Source organism: Takifugu flavidus, chromosome 9 (genome assembly GCF_003711565.1).
Source record: "Takifugu flavidus isolate HTHZ2018 chromosome 9, ASM371156v2, whole genome shotgun sequence".
NCBI classification, from domain to species: domain Eukaryota; kingdom Metazoa; phylum Chordata; class Actinopteri; order Tetraodontiformes; family Tetraodontidae; genus Takifugu; species Takifugu flavidus.
The window spans coordinates 8,156,699-8,164,778 of record NC_079528.1 but is presented as its reverse complement, the minus strand read 5'-3'; the positions used below and the strand labels follow the sequence as shown (position 1 = coordinate 8,164,778).

Here is an 8,080-nt window from a genome sequence, read left to right as displayed (position 1 = left end):
CCTCGCTCACATTATCTCCGCGGTACAAAGGGCCAAATATATTCAGTGGCTTTTCTGCAGCATAAAGCTGATTAGCAGGAGGTGGCCCCCATTGTCGGGAAAATCACTTCCACGGCTGTAAAGCAAGTGATTTCATATCCTTTTTATTTGAGATTACACAGGAAGTGCTTAATCAGCTGATCCTTAATCATCGGCATTGTGCCTCTCCATGTTTCCCGTAACCTCCGCTCTTCCCCCGCCGACTGGCGGGATCCCGAATGTGCGGGCTGACAGCCGAGGTTACGAGAGGGTGGGAGAAAGAAGGAACCCACATCCCAACATAATCGCCTTAAAGAGCTCGGCTCAGGCTCCATCGGCAGCGGCACCGGTTGCTTCATCTGGTCTCGTATCACATTGGAGCTCACGCAGGCCTGGGGGGGGGGGGGGGGGGTGTAAAGAGAGGTAACGAATCAGTTATCAGATCCTGACCTTTAACCTCTCCGAGGAAGACCTGGAGGAAGGACGGGAGGACCTCCTCCGAATACCGACACACCCTCCGCAAAGAACGTCAGTCTGACTCTGGAGACGCTAGAAAGGAGCTGACGACGTCGGGCGGCAACGTCGGACCAGGCGGGTCTGAAGAAGGCGGGGAGACACGGGATTCCTGGGCCGTTTGGATCGGAAAAACGCATCGGAACGCCGGTGGAGGCTGAAGTGTGAAGACCCGAGCGCATCAATTATCCAGCGGACGGGTGCGACGGGCTCAATAATTGATGTCCGAGGCCTCGTCAGGCCTGTGTTTGATTAGCAGCGGCCGCCTGTCGGAGCGGCCGCATTCATTTTTCATTCCACCCTAAATGTTCCGGAAGCCGTCGCGGTAAAACTTCCAGATTCAGGAAGACGAAAGGTGTCTAATCGTCGGGGGCGACCTTTCATCTGTCTGAGGCGTTTTGGCTGCCTGACGCTGTTTTCCTCATCGACACTTTCGAGCGCATTTTCCCTCCTCCAGCTGATGAACTGCTGAACTGCTGAACCTCTTTATTCCAGCAACTCTCCCTGCTGAACGTTCCGTGTCGGAGCAGCTTTGATGCGGAGTCCTGACGCGGAGCGGCTGAAATCCTGTTTGATGTGAGAGACGCGGCGTGGATGCAGGAACAGCCGGCGTTGTTTAATCCTGACCTCCGCCGCGCTGATCCTCCGCTCAGCCGTCGTTATAATGCAACATGATGTATCGCGGGGGCGTCGCCGATCCATTATTCCTGGCGTATGTGGGTTTCATAGTGTCAGCCATAAATTTCAGGCTGTTTTCCTCAGACCAACGTCGCTGCCTTATTAATAACATGAAGGCAACATAAAAATAAAAAAATGGAGGAAACAGGAAATGAAATGTTCTGGCAGCGCACCGGTTCCCGCAGCTGCGTCGCGGCGGGCTTTTATGCTAATGCTTGATTTAAAGTCGCGTGTCACAAGCAAAACATTAAAAACGGGGGAGATAAAAGGGAGGAGGTCGACGCGCTCCTCCAGCTCCATCCGACGGGGCTGCGACAGACTCCAGCAGAACGAGCTCCGAGGGTAAATGAGAGCGCGGCAATAAAGAGAGAAAAACAGCTCGTGGCGCTGCTGGAGAAGAGCGATGGAGGAGGCCACCAAGAAGGAAAGATAATGGAGAATTTATGTGCTCGCTGAGAGCTCCCGTTAATTCTCTTAATACTGAGGAGATCTCGCTCCACAAACACTCGGGCTCTAACCTCCGACTCTGTAGGAGATCCGGATGTGGTGGTGGTGGGGGGGGGTTACAGAAGCATAATAAATGAAGGGAGCCCTCTGGCTAAAGGCAGATGTAATTGCTCTCAACACCGCTAATGTTTCAGGGTTTTAATGGGCTCGTTCATGGCGTTCTGCTGGGATCCTGCGCGAGGCTGCTGAGGTGGCCCTGATGGATGAAGACGAGGGGGGGTCGACCGTGATGATGTCATCGCATGTGCCGCTTCAGCCGCGCACAACCTGATGTTCTGATCCACCTCAGGGTGGAAAAGGGCTGGAAACGGGCTGGAAACAGGCTGGAAACGGGCTGGAAACGGGCTGGAACAGGCTGGAAACAGGTTGGAAACAGGCTGGAAACAGGCTGGAAACGGGCTGGAAACGGGCTGGAAACGGGCTGGAAACAGGCTGGAAACAGGTTGGAAACGGGCTGGAAACGGACTGGAAACGGGCTGGAAACGGGCTGGAAACGGGCTGGAAACATGTTGGAAACGGGCTGGAAACGGGCTGGAAACGGACTGGAAACAGGCTGGAAACATGTTGGAAACGGGCTGGAAACAGGCTGGAACCATGTTGGAAACGGGCTGGAAATGGGCTGGAAACAGGCAGGAAACAGAACTTGTTGCTGTCCCCGTCTCTGATCCAGCCTCAGCTCATTGGCTTCATGCCCCACTTGACTCCGATGATATGAGATTTCAGTCCCCATGGCAACGGTTGGGGACTCGTGACCATCTTTACTCCCTCTAATTCCTGCCCCTTTCATTTGCATAGAAATAACATTTGGGGGTGAATAAGTGCCCCCCCCCCCGGTGCTGATATGTGTCTGTTCTGAGAGCTTATTTGTTCCCCGCCCGCCTGCACCGGCGCCAACATTCACCTGGTGATGGGGAGCCTGACTCTGACTCTGATCTCTCCTGATCTTCACAGCGTCGCCGACATGACCAAACACGCCACGGAGGGGCTCGGAGGCCGGCCAATCACAGAGAGGCTGGAGGGAAAGGGGGCGGGACACCCGTATTAGCTTTGGAACGAAGGGCAGTTTGTCGTTATTCTGCGACCAAAAAAAAACGTTGTGGGACTCGATTTAGTCATTTTTCACAGCTGAACTCTAATGAAACGTCTGATCCAGAGAGAGTTCCAGCGCCGCTCCTGAACATAATTCCTCCTTGTTTTCCTTCTTGTAGCTGCATTAATGCTAAACCCGAAGGCCTCCTGCTCCTCTTACCTGCCGCGGCCGTGACTAATAACCCACATAAACCTTATTTTATTCCTCTCTCTCACCAACAGTAACACTCGTTGGCCTTTTCATCGAGATGGAGCGACGTGTTCTTCCCAAACTCACTGGTGGAGCGTTTATAGATATTTGGATTTCAGTAAAACATCTAAACTGCTTTAATTGTTCGGTGGACGTCCATGCGTCTCCTGGGACCATAAACCGGCTCCTGTCGAACTCCGTCTCCAACCAACCGGCTCCACCTCGTTAGCGGCCGACCGTCCTCCCGTCTTCGATTAGCGCTGAGATGCTCTGGCCGCTCTTCAGAGTGGCGGCGGCGGCAGACATCGAGAAGGCCGAGGCGCTCCAAAACGCCCCGCGGGGGGTCGGGGGGGGGGGGGGGGGAGCCAGACTTAGCCTGAGCTGAGAGTCCGCGGACCGGCTGCCCGGAAAAACTTCTAATCTTGTAGGAAGTTTGCTGCCTGCTGACGGCGGAGGAGCAGGAGGGCAAGTAGCAGCTTTCTTTCCTCGCTCGCTACATCCCTTTATCACCGGCGGGCCATGTGCTGGGGGGGGGGGGGGGGTGAGTGGAGAGCTGCTGGCAGGAGACCCCAGTGGGATCATGGGAAGGAAAAAGCATGTGAGTGTGTGCGTCCTCGCAGCGTCTCTGTCAAATAAAACAACACTAAATATTTCATGTTGTGCGTTTCTCCTGGAATAATGCAGCTTTTGTTTTTACCCCCCGGACTCATCAATATTAAACTGGGGCTGAGGCACAAATGGTTGAACTGTGGAGCACACACACACACACACACACACACACACACACACACAGCTGTTTAGTAGCCGCGGTGTTAACCTGACCAGCAGCGCCCCCGGAGGCCACCGCCGGCGCTGCAGACGAGCCTCTGGATCAGAACCTTCATCATCAGAACCTTCATCATCAGAACCGCTCCGGTCGATTCTCCTCTTCTTCACACCTTTGATGCTTTTTTGCTTTCATAAAAAAACGATTCGGAATGTTGCGCTGCTCTTTTTCTCCCTTTTCTGTGAGGAAAATTCCTGCAGACACAAAGTTCGGAACAGTTTAGCAGTTCAAAGTGCCTCTCGTTTCACAACTTTCTAGCTTTTTTTTTTTTTTCCAACAGCAGATTTTACATCAGAGGACTGGAATCTTTTTTTCCCAGGTTCCACTTAAAGGCTAATTTCATCATCTCTCGGGAAGGTGTTTGCTTTGGTTCCTCCTGTCGGCTTCAGCGTCGTTTATTCGTTGACGGATTTTTCTTTTCATCTGTTCGGGGGGAAATTTCGACCATGAAGAGATGAAGAGTCCATCACGTCTCTGCACCTGCAAAACGTCTGCTAAAAGATCCAGAAGCTTCTCCGACAGGGTTCAGGAACCTGAACAAGGATCACAGAACCTGCAGAGGGCTGAAGAACTCCGGTCTGGTCCGGTTTTCCCTCCCGCCGCTCCTCCAGGAAGAACAAGAGAATCCAGCCGTGTTCCACAACGACCAGCTCGTTAAAGGTGCGAAGCAGCAGTTTGCATTCATCGGCCGGGTGTCACGGATCAAACGTTAATGTGGAACAACCTTTCGGAATTCCGCACACGCGTCTGAGCTAGCTGTCGTTGCTAATGAGGCCACGGAGGTGCCGGAGCCGATCCCGGCAGGAAAACACCCGAGACACCTGATGCAGAGAGTCAAGAGCTGATGAAAGTCAAGAGATCTGAATTGGAAGCTCTGTTTCTGTGGAGCGTGAATTACCCACAATCCTTTGCACACAATGCTTAGTCCCACGTTAGATCCTCGAGCTAAAGCTAAATCAAAAGGAACAAAGATTAAAGGGGTAAATAAAGCCGAGGCTGCTAAAATACCTGCTGCTGTTACAGGTGACTCGACCATCCTGGAGGTGAAAACCATCGATATCTTCTGCTGCTTCCTCTAACGGGAGCTGAACTAATTAGCTCCTGGGAACCAGCGGCTGACTGGCAGCAGGGGCGACGCTCGTCTGCGTCGGTCACCTGTCAATCAAAGGGATGTCACGTTGCAGCAGAGACCCCCTGCTGGGTGTCGGAGCCGAGGGCAGCGGGAAACATTCCGGTTCCTTTGAAAGGAGCCGCCCGGAGACACTTCACCTCTGGATGCGCGACGTGGCCCAGAGATTCCTTTGGAAACTGTATTAAAAAGAAGTCAAAGCTTTTCCTGGCAGACGAGCGACCCGCCGCGGCGCCGCAGCCGCCGAGTCACGACTGTCACGGAATCAAAGGGAACCTTTATTCTCGCCCCGGCTCCAGAAAGCTCCTCGGAACGCTGGCGGCGCTTTATTCTCCTCCACAATAAAGGTGAAGGAGGCGACGCAGGCAGCGCTCCACCTCACCAGTCGCTGTGATTCAGAACACACAACGACTGATCTGGGATCAACACAACTGCATGTTCTGGCTCACAAACAGCAACAGCAGAACCGGGAGAACGCCTCTGATCCTCTGATGTAACCCCAGACGGGGGCAATTAGGGGGAAATGGGAGGGAGCAGACGCCGAGAGGGCGGCGGTTCAGCCGCCGCTCGATGCTAGCGCCGCTTTTCACGCGCGTCGAGGATCACGTCAAGTTCCGCTGGGCGATTCCTACAGTGACGCTAGCAAACATCTGCCCCTACGCTACATCCACCTGCTAACTGCTGCGCTCGGTTGACGTTAGCACACTTTGCGTTTGCGAAATGATGCGTTTTATTCGTTTTTATACGTTTATCGAACATTGCAGAATGAAACGTTCCAACATTGTAGCATTTAGCCAGTCATTTTGTTCAATTCGATAGTTTCACCATTGTTGGATGACAGTGACCCCTGGTGGCAGGCGAACAGGGGAGAGTCCGACCTTTGTGACTTTGATGCTGCTTTGATGTTTCTGGCACGCTCAACAGAATAATTCCCTCTTAGGCTTTCAGGTAAATCTCCCACAATCCTTTGTGTTTATCACCCCGAGGGTCGAGGAAGCCCGGGACGCCACCACCAGGTCACCTTCCGTGCTTCCGTGAAATTCCTCTTCCCTTTTGTTTTTCATCTGGAGCCGTTGTGAGGGGGCTTATGAGAGTGATCTACATGCAAAGACAGAGAAAGAGGAAAGACAACGCATCAAAACTTTGAGACGGGAGACGATGATGCAAGCGCCAGGCAAGACGGCTAATACCCCCAGCTAACGATCCGGCAACTGGGATGCAAACCCTGGCTGAGCTCAGGTGGGGCGCTCCGGTTTGAGGGTGGAAACAGGGTCTTTCTCGCTCTTTTGGATGGGTGACACATCGCTTCCTGCGCTTTGGTGATGTCACTTCCTCCTCCTGGAGGCAGCGAGCGACGACGACGGGGGAAAAGTTGGCAGGAAGTCGCCTCGACGCTGGAGCGGAGACTTCGCTGCTGTCAACGCGTTTGTTCCTAATCAAGGAAACCTGACAACTGCCGCCAAATGTCATCCAATTAAATCTTTGTTTCTGAAGGTCTCCTGCTTAATTAGCACGTTTAATGACTATTTCGGAATTTCTTTGTTGATTGTTGTGTTTTTGGAAGACACGAAGACAAACTGTGACTCGGGGCTGCACAGACAGGCTGCAAGCGGCTGGGATCCAGTTACCATTCCGGGAGATTCCAGCCCGAAGGGAACGTGTCCTCAGGTCACGGACACACAAACGTGGTCGCGGACACACAAACGTGGTCGCGAACACACAAACGGGCTTTTTTTATCTCCTGACACTTCAAAGAGAATCCATGCAACATTTAACGTGGCTGCTTTGCCACCAGGGCCACGGCTCTCAGATCTGTCCTCGCCGTTTCGGAAAGATGGCGCCTCACCGGGAAAAGGGCGGGCAGAGGCGGGGCAGCGGCGGCGGTGACGGAGCGGCGGCGGGGACCCTCGGGGGGTCGGACGCGCGCATCAAAATGACCTAATTGAAAGTTTTCCGACGGCGGGATGGAGTCTCCGGGTGCAGGCGGGTTCTGATCCTACATGGCTGATCCGAACCGAGTCGGACGCGTTCCGCCTCGCCGCCGCCGCCGCGGCTCCGATTCTCAACCTTTTCTTTCATCATTCGCTCCTGGAATCACAGCCTGTCGCTGGCTGGTGACACGTGAAGATGAAAAGCTCCTCAGTTCGCCTGCCAGATTACAGGGAGGTCTGGTTCACTCACCGTTTAAGAAGAAAGACTTCGAGTACCTGCAGTGTGTGTGTGTGTGTGTGTGTGTGTGTGCTTTGTCTGGATAATAGAGCATAAAAGAAGGGAATTCTGGAAGGAAATCTGGAATAGAATTCAAACGAGAGGAGTGAGAGCAGAATCAAGTTCTCGTGCGGGTGAATAGATGAACACCAACAAAAGCACCTCAGCTATTCAAAGGTGATGGAGCCGAAGGACTCGGAGTTTAATTGGATTAATGATTTTATTAATGTACATTTGTCGGTTTCTTCCAGGATTTATTTTCCGTCCTGACCTCCGGGGTTCCGACGTGCAGAAGATGTTTGACTTGTGAAGGAGCCTCTTTAGTCTCATGAAGAAAAAGGACTAAAACCGTCCGTCCAAACGTGAAACCGAGCTCATTATCTGGCGCGTCGACACCGAGGTGAAATGTCCCTTTAATCCTCGTCTGCAATTAGATCCATTCTCCTCATGTGAGGACATCGATTAAATATCAGCTTGAGTTGAAGAAAACGAGACACTGACACCATTTTTTTTTCTGACGCAATCAGACCCGTTTGGGAGGCACGCGCCCCCTGCTGGCCACGTGGGGGAGTGCAGGATAATGGCTCAGTAAGTTTGATGTCGTAGAAATTCACCTGGATGTCTTTGCAACGCTCCGGTCGTCGTAGCGCAGGTGAAGTCGGAGTGTTGTGAGAGCCGGAGGGAAGCGTCGGGAAGGGGGGGGGTCGTGACCCCGGAGGCCCCAGTGACGATTAGCGGCCCCGCGGCTAATGACGTCCCAGTGAGTCGGAGGCGCTCCTTCATCCGCCTGATAAGGAAAGCCTTTTATTTTAGGTGGGGGTCACGGTGTGACCCATCGCCGAGGCAAACGAGCTGCCCCTCCCTCCAAAATAAAAGCCCCGCCGCCAAAGACGAGCGAACGCCGTTGCGAGCTCAGAACCTC

At 53.3% G+C, this 8,080-nt stretch overlaps 1 long non-coding RNA gene across 1 annotated transcript; it reads right to left on the bottom strand.

Annotated features, from left to right (window-relative positions):
• Positions 1-5,662: 5,662 nt before the first annotated feature.
• LOC130531523 (uncharacterized) lies at positions 5,663-6,588 on the bottom strand. Its single transcript, XR_008952127.1, has 2 exons — positions 6,141-6,588; positions 5,663-6,048 (listed from the first exon to the last, which is right to left on the bottom strand). It is a non-coding gene; the product is annotated as an uncharacterized LOC130531523 (long non-coding RNA).
• Positions 6,589-8,080: the final 1,492 nt, after the last annotated feature.